A 9,418-nucleotide genomic window follows, 5' to 3' on the forward strand; every position below is an offset into this window, starting at 1 on the left:
TGTGGCCTATAGCTAGTGCAAAAACGGCTCTCCTTTTTTTTACTGTAAACTACTATCACTGTCTTACCATGTCATTCTCACGAATATGGTGTTTATATATTAAATACATTTCCCATTTAAATAATGTCCTTCATAGTGAAATCACTTAAACCTTTGGTGAATGCATAAAAATAAAATATCAAAATTACAGTGTGTTAATGAAATATTAACAATCATAAACTATGTCTTCTCATTCCCAATGGATTAAAAAACATTTATATGAGCCCATATAAAAAAAATTGTCCATTTTTTACCTTTCCCTAAAAATTCTATAAACAATATCTATTTTCTGGTTTTGGCAACATTACATGTGAAGGGAAACATTATTAATGTATATTTAATTCATACCTAATTTTAATTTTACTTTGCAGAGCAGATATTTTAGACATGGAAACAATAGTTCTATTTTTGCAATCAGTTGTGTTAGAATATACATTGTCCTCAAATATCATGTTTTAATTATTTGTACCTTCAATAACACTTAAATGATATGCATGTATGATATAGTAACATAGTAAGTCAGGTTGAAAAAAGACACACGTCCATCAAGTTCAACCTTTTAACTTTTTTTTTACTTGCCTAACTGCCAGTTGATCCAGAGGAAGGCATCCAGAGGGAGGTGACCTCGTGTCAGCTGGAAAGACCTACTGGTAAATAAAGCATTAGAGAGAATATATGGTGCCTTATATATTTATACATAGTTATCATATCACCTCTTAAATGCCTCTTCTCCAGCATGATCATCCCCAATTTGGCCATTTCTTCTTCATAGCTAAGATTTTCCATACCTTTTACAAGCTTAGTTGCACTTCTCTATACACTCTCTAATACAATAATGTCCTGTTTGAGTGATGGAGACCAAAACTGTACGGCACATTCTAGATGGGGCCTTACCAGTGGAAGAATGACCGCTTCCTGACATGAATCAATGTCCCTTTTAATACAGTTCAAGTCCTTATTTGCCCTTGATGCTGCTGGCTGGCATTGCTTGCTACAGCCAAGTTTATCATCTACAAGGACTCCAAGGTCCTTTTCCATAATGGATTTGTCGAGTGCAGTCCCATTAAAGATATAAGTGGCTTGGATATTTTCACATCCCAGGTGCATGACTTTACATTTTTCAACATTGAATCTCATTTGCCACTTAGCTGCCCAGATTGCCAGTTTGTCAAGATCCTGTTTCAAGGATGCCACATCCTGGATGGAATTTATTGGACTGGATAGTTTTGTGTTATCTTCAAACACTGATACGGTACTTATAATACCCTCCCCTAAGTCATTAATAAACAAGTTAAATAAAAGTGGACCCAATACCGAGCCCTGAGGGACCCCACTAAGAACCTTACTCCAAGCAGAGAATGTACCAGTAACAACCACCCTCTGTACCCGATCCTGTAGCCAGTTTCCTATCCATGTACAAACGACTTCATTAAGCCAAGCAGACCTTAGTTTAGAAAGCAGTTGTTTGTGGGTGACAGTATCAAACACTTTGGCAAAATCCAAATCAATCACATCTACTGCCCTCCCACTGTCCAGCATCTTACTTACCTTATCATAAAAAGCAATCAAATTTGTCTGACATGACCTTCATATAGCCATGCTGATTGCTGCTCATAATGCCATTCACCAGGACAACATTTTGAATGTAATCCCTTAACAAGCCTTCAAATAATTTGCCCACCACCGATGTCAAACTTACTGGCCTATAATTGCCTGGCTGAGATCGTAATCACTTTTTAAATATTGGAATGACATCAGCTTTTCTCCAATCCATACCATACCAGATGAAAGTGAATCTGAGAAAATCAGAAATAGGGCCTGGTCTAAAACTGAACTAAGCTCTCTTAGAACCTAGGGGGGTATGCCATCAGGCCCTGGAGCCTTGTTTACATAATTTTTATTAAAGCTTTATAGATCATATACTGAGTCAGCCACTGACTAGATTAAGATGAGCCATTAGTGCAGCTATGAAGTAAGCCTGGGAATTCATACTCTTTTATTGTATACACTGAAGAAAAGACCTGATTTAGCACATTTGCCTTTTCTGTATCTGTTACAACCATACTGGTACCATTATTTAATGGAGCATCACACTCAACCTGCATCTTTTTACTATTAATATATTTAAAAAACCCGCCATGATGTGTTCCTCCTCCGTGAACTCGCCTAGGACATCTATGTGTAAAATCCTTGCTCATTTAGGATTTGTTCCTGGTGCTGTTAGCTTTTGCTATTCTGTTCTTGATCCTGTTTCTGACTACCTGTTGTGACCCCTGCCTGTTCCTGACGATTCTGACCTCTGTATCCTGATCCTTACCTGAAATCCGACTAGCTCTTCTGCCTTATCCATCTATTTGATCTCCCAGTTTTGACCCTTGCCTGCCTGACCACGTTTTGAACTCTGCCTGCCCAGACCCAGCCTGATTTGTTTACGCACACTTTCTGCCTGCCTCCACCCGGCCTGTTCCGACTACGATTCTGTCTAACACCTTGCACCACGACCTTCTGCAAAGAGACTTTGCTTACAGTTGTGCCCCTTTGCTTGTTTAGAACCTTTCGCCTTGCACCTCTCGTTTTAAGACCTGGCGGCATCTGAGTAGCTGAGGGCTCCTCCCGAGGCCAAAGGCGGCTGCTACAGGCAGAAGCACGAGCCGAGACCAGGGTGCTTGGCATTGTTTCTAAATTCTGGGTGCCAACCGTTACAGCTGTAAAGGGCAGCCCTCAAGGCAATAAAATTAGCTTTTCTGAAATACATGGTTTTTGTTGCCCCAGTGTAATTTGTTTTTTGCACCAGACATTAAGGGGCACATTTACTAAGCTCGAGTGAAGAATTCGAAGTAAAAAACTTCAAATTTCAAAGTTTTTTTTTGGGTACTTCAACCATCAAATAGGCTACTTCGACCTTCGACTACGACTTCGTCTTCAATTCGAACGATTCAAACTAAAAATCATTTGACTATTCAACCATTCGATAGTCGAAGCACTGTCTCTTTAAAAAAAACTTTGACTACATACTTCGGTAGTTTAAACCTACCGAGCTTCAATGTTAGCCTATGGGGACCTTCCCCATAAGTTTTCTAAGCTTTTTCCGATTGAAGAAAAATCATTTGATCGATCGATCGAACAATTTGCGGTAAATCCTTCGACTTCAATATTCGAAGTAGAAGGATTTTACTTCGAGGGTCGAATTCTAGGGTTAATTTACCCTCGATATTCGACCCTTAGTAAATGTGCCCCTATATGATATAACATTATGGTCACTATTACCCAGGGGTTCAATGACTGGAGAGAGTTCAGAGACATGCAACTAAACTGGTTAGAGGGGTGGAAGACTTAAATTATGAGGGTAGACTGTCAAGGTTGGGGTTGTTTTCTCTGGAAAAAAAGGTGCTTGCTAGGGAACATGATTCCACTTTACAAGTACATTAGAGGACATTATAGACAAATAGCAGGGGACCTTTTTACCCATAAAGAGGATCACCGTACCAGAGGCCACCCCTTCAGACTAGAAGAAAAGAACTTTTATTTAAAGCAACGTAGGTGGTTCTTTACAGTGAGGTTGTGGAATGCACTGCCGTGTGATGTTGTGATGGCTTATTCTGTTAATGTCTTTAAGAGAGGCTTGGATGATTTCTTGGATAGACGTAATATCAAAGGCTATTGTGATACTAAATTCTATAGTTAGTATAGATATGGGTATAGTAATTTATGTGAAAGTAGTGAGGGGTGTGTGTATGGATGCTGGGTTTTCATTTGTAGGGGTTGAACTTAATGAACTTTGTCTTTTTTCAACCAATTTAGCTATGTAACTATCTATTATAATAAAATGCCTTTTGTACCAGTGTATTAAATATTTAGTTAAATGTTGTAAAATGTTAAAATAAAATTTGAAATGCTATCTTGGCCAAAAAAATTTAACATACACTGCAATTCTGGCCTTGACCAGGAAATTACATGTGATGTGCAAGAAATAAAAACATTTGTGCTTAATATCATTTAATTGATCTCAAGTGGGTAGACACTTTACTATATCAAACACCAAAGTAATTATATCCCAAGATTAGGGGAAGATAATATCCCATGAGAGTCTCAGATTTATAAAAGAGTACATGTGGATGGTTCTGTTTTGTAGGTTGTTTGGTCTGTCTTAGAGTTTTAATGTTCCAAAAGCTGGAATCTTATGGACAATATTTACTGTGCTTACAAGTAAAAAAAAAAGGTTTTGAAATGTATAACTCTGAGTTTCACTTTGTTTGATATGATACAAGGCTTTTTTTTCTAACAGAGACACTAACCAGACATTTTACCACTTCTCAGGAGACCAGAATAAACATAATGCTTATTTTCCAGTACAGTTCTTTGTATTTTAGTAATGGGTATATTTACATTGCTAGTAAAATTCCTTTTGGAATGTATATAGACCACACCTAGAATTATGGCCCTCAATATGAGCATCTTAGAAAATATAAAGGAGAGAGGCATTTTTCGGAGGCTTACGGTGGCTCAAACCAGAGAACAAAATATGAAGTTGAAGAAAAGGAAATGGAAAGGTAAGAAGATCAAAGTGAATCTGGCAGGATTCCATACCTCCCAACTGTCCTGTTTTTAGTGGGACAGTCCAGATTTTGACAGCTCAACACGCAGTTCTGGGTTGTTTATGAAATGTCACGACTTTCTCTTTGATCTCCTGCACTGAACAGCCAGATAAAGATACAAAGTTTCTAATTTAATTGGCTTTTGGCAGAGAGCCTAGAATATGTGGCAGGTGCACTTGGATACTTTTGTAACAATTTAAGATAAGTAAAGAAACAATTGTAACAATTTAAGATAAGCCTGTATTTGGGTAAACGGTGACTTGCAGCTTAGAGAGCAATTCACCTTCATTCAAAAATTTGAGCCACAGAAATGTGTCCAAACTTTCATAACCTGCCAAATTTTGTAAAATGAACATGGTAATTAGGGGGTGTGGCCACAAAAATGGTCAAAAAAATGTTAATTTTTTTTTTTCCCAAAATGTTGGGAGGTATGGGATTCAACTGGTCTTAAAACTGTAGATCCATATTTTTTAAGCTTACAGCTCAGTAGCAGGAAGCTTATTTCACTGAAATGTACGAAACGAAAATTGGAGAATCGCATTGAAGTCAATGGGTGTTTTCACAGTGACTTTTTCCCACACAAAATACAGTCTATGGGCAGTTTTTCACAGAAACAGTTTTTAGCAAAAATACACTGGTCTATGGGCAGTTTTCACTGCAACTTAAATACACTGGAGTCTATAGGCATTTTATCATTTTTTGTAGTGAAATTTTGCATTTTTTCGCAAATACATACCTACCAAAAGGTTTGGCATCCACTACTAAGATGTTAACTCAATAGAATCCCTCTCCCCCTTTCTCTTGAGGACGATGCGCAACAGTGGAACAAGTGGCTCTGATATTTGGATGTGAGCATCGAGCGTTGAGTATCCGGTGTGGGATGTGATCAGCTACGGTCAGTACATTTTCTTACCTAAATAGCAGCCTGCCACAGCGTGGTCGGATGAACACGATTGTGTAGCGATTGCTACACCACCAAGGCTGTGTGACTCTGATGTCCATTGGATATACATAATTGATAATCATTTTCAGTGCCTAATGTTTACATGATACAGCTTGAACTATACTGGGCACCAAATATTTAACCCCACACCGGCTCCACTCCCACATACCGCAAAGTATACTACTCATTAACCTTGCAGGATCAACCGTCTCTTTTGCCACGGAATTAAGCACCCTACTGGCGACTCATACCACAGTTGCGATGGCACATCGCTATCCTCTTTACATGAACATTTATTCACGGATCTATCTAGATTGATGCTTCGTGTACTGCCCAAAATCAGTTACAACTGGAAATAATTGGCGGCTCCTACCAACAGCGTGCACGCAGTCTCCCCCATTGTATTGTATTTAATAGTGAGAATTAATAGGGATATTGGGATCCCCACCCACCAAGCAGCGCTGCTTATTTTAAATGGTTTTAGTAATTTTGGCATGGTGATAATAAATATTGCTTTTTAATTCAACTGCTTTTGTATGGCCATTGGTTATCTAATATTGCTTTAATTGCATTTGGAGGTTAAGTCCCATATTGGTGTGGGTATATATGTTAATAGACTTCCTCTTAATCCAACCAAGATCTGTTAAATCAACCTTCTATAACCTAAAGGATATATTTAGTACATTATTTTTTTAATGAATGTATTTTTTAGTTTAATCTTTTTCTCACTCTGTTCAAATTCAAATAAAATTAAGTTTTTCCATTTGAAATTTAATTTCAAAATTAATTTTAAAAAAAGTTTGCTCATCACTACTAAGATGTTAGTTTAATTAAATTATCAATAGACTTCCTCTTAATCCAACCAAGATCTGTTAAATCAACCTTCTATAACCTAAAGAATTTATTTAGAACATTCATTTTTTTAAATTGATTTGGTTTTATTTAGGTTAATCTTTTTCTTACCCTGTTTAGATCCAAATAAAATTAGGGGTTTCCATTAATAAAACGTCTACTTCAAGAACTTCTGGAGTTATTTTCATGCTCTTTATTTTATTTATTCTCTAAAATGAGAATTGGAAATCATTCTATGAAATTTTTCTATAACTAATAAATCATTTATAAAATGTCTACTTCAGGTAGAATTCTTTTCATGCTCTTCTTTTATTTATTTTCTAAAATGAGAATTGGGAAGCATTTTATGATTGTTTTCTATAACTGTGATGATCATCCTTTGTTTAAGTTGTGGTTTAGTACTTACTTGTAGAGCTTTCATGAATGTATATATTTGAAAAAAAATCTTCTTTCCTAGTAAAATTGATTCATTTTCAAAATTTAAAAAAAAAAATGTACATTTTGAATTTAAAACATGTATTATTCTGAACCTCATATTTGTTTGTCTATTGCTAGTAAATTTATGAAAAAATAGTGGAATCTTAAAAACTTGATCACATTATGTCATGGAGGAAAAAACACAGTAGCAATGAAAATTGCTCTTTTCCATTCGTGTTAAATTTTTTTTTTAAAAAAAGCGAAAGATAAAATGGCTTGAATGTTAAAAAATACACCTGCCATATACTTAAATAGAAGCTTGCCAGGTTGTAGTTGGATTTTTTATTAAAATTTTTTTTAATGAATAAATCTGAGACATTAAGGGGCCCATTCATTAAGGAATGAATAAAAAAAACTTTGAATTCCGAATGTTTTTTTTGGCTACTTCGACCATCGAATGGGCTACTTCGACTACGACTTCAACTCGAACGATTCAAACTAAAATTCATTCCACTATTTGACCATTCGATAGTCGAAGTACTGTCTCTTTAAAAAAAAACTTCGACCCCCTAGTTCACCACCTAAAAACTACCGAAGTCAATGTTAGTCAATCGAACGAATAGCGCTAAATCCTTCGACTTCGATATTCGAAGGATTTAACTTCGACAGTCGAATGTCGAAGGTTAATTAACCCTCGATATTCGACCTTCTTCGACCATCGAATGGGCTAGGTCACCTACGACTTCGAATCAAACTATTTGAACTAAAAATCGTTCCACTGTTTGACCATTCGACTGTCTCTTTTAAAAAAAACTTTGCCCTAAAAGCTACCGAAGTCAATGTTAGCCTATGGGGAAGGTCCCTCTAACAAGATCGATTAAAATCCTTCGAATCGAACGATTTGAAGGATTTAATCGTTCGTTCGAACGAAACGAATATCGCTAAATCCTTTGACTTCGATATTCGAAGTATTTAACTTCGACAGTCGAATATCGAGGGTTAATTAGCCCTCGATATTCGGCCTTAAGTAAATTTGCCCCTAGAGTTCGTAAAATTCGAAATTGAAAAAAATGGAGTTTGCATTATTTTTGCTGTGAATTTTCGGAATTGTGGAAAACACCTTGAATTATTTTATTACAAATTTACCCGTAGTGTTAATAATCTTATTAGAGGTGAATGTGGTCAAATAGAAACGTTTATTCTTGTTTTAGGTATATTCAAGCATTAGGAAATGGAAGAAGATAGAGTCTTGTATACACAGAACTAAACCAAGTGTGGAATGAAATAGAAAATCCTTAAGTTATTGAAGCAAATATTTACAAAGAAGGAAACTTGTTTGTCTGACAACCCCAAATTTGTTAAATAATTAATTTCTCTACAAAATTTTACAATTCAAGCATTTCTCTACAGAACTTTACATTTCAAGCATTTCAAAAGAATGGAAACAAACCAATCTTTAGATATATTTTTCTTGTTAGAGGGAATACCAAATGACCCTGAGTTGGAGCCTGTTCTTTTTATTGTGTTCCTGGTGATATATATCTTCACTATTTTAGGCAATGGTGGACTGATAGCTCTCATAATACCAAGCCATATTCTGCACACCCCCATGTACTTCTTCCTGAAACATTTAGCATTTATAGATATGTGTTACACCTCTGTTGTTATCCCAAGATCTCTCTCAGATCTCCGCTCTGAGGATAAAGAAATATCATTATTGGCTTGTGCTGTTTAATTGTATTTTTATGTTCTTCTGTTGGCTGCTATGGCATATTACTGTTTTGCTGATATATGGAGACCATTAGTTTACCATATAATTATAAAAAGAGGAGTGTGTAGAAGAATGATTATTGCATGTTATGCCATTGGCTTCCTTCATTCTTTTATTCACACTAGGAACATATTTAACAAGAGCTTCTGTAATGCTCATCAGATATCCCATTTCTTCTGTGATGCACCCCCTGTTCTTAAATTGTCCTGCTCCGATACCTCTGTGACTCAGCTTCTTATATTTGCCATTGTAGGAGTGTACTCATCTACAAGTATGTTAGTTATTTTTACATCCTATGTCTAAATATTTTTTTTAAAAATTTAATTTGTGAGGAGAGCATTTGTGAAATGGATGTCACCCTAATTATCAGTTTATGGCAAATGTAACATTGTTCTTCTGTACGACCAGTAATAAAATGTTATTTTCTGTCTATAAAGTTTTGATCACAGAAGGCTGATAATTAAATTTCTGTGCTGCCATGTAGTAATTATCAGTATTAATTACTAATCAGCCTTATATTGTGACTTTTATATGATATATATACAGTATGTTGTGAGTGGATTCCTAAGCTCAGTAAGTGACAGCAGCACAGAGCATGTGCAGTGAATCAGCAGAAAAGAAGATGGGGGAGCTACTGGGGCATGTTCAGAGGCACAGATCTTTACTGCTAAAGGGTTGTGGTTGCCTTGGGCTGGTACAGAAGTCCAAATCATAATATACAACATTTCTACCTACTTTTTTAGTTAATCTTTAGTTCTCCTTTAAGGCATTATTAATAGCTAAAAAAAATATTAAAGCATA

The 9,418-nt window shown here is 36.0% G+C and overlaps 1 pseudogene; it reads left to right on the plus strand.

Moving 5' to 3' along the window:
- The first annotated feature begins 8,033 nt into the window (after window positions 1–8,033).
- On the plus strand, window positions 8,034–9,040 carry LOC108712277 (annotated as a pseudogene).
- The last annotated feature ends 378 nt before the right edge of the window (window positions 9,041–9,418 follow it).

The sequence above is a fragment of the Xenopus laevis genome, chromosome 3S (genome assembly GCF_017654675.1).
Source record: "Xenopus laevis strain J_2021 chromosome 3S, Xenopus_laevis_v10.1, whole genome shotgun sequence".
NCBI classification, from domain to species: Eukaryota; Metazoa; Chordata; class Amphibia; order Anura; family Pipidae; genus Xenopus; species Xenopus laevis.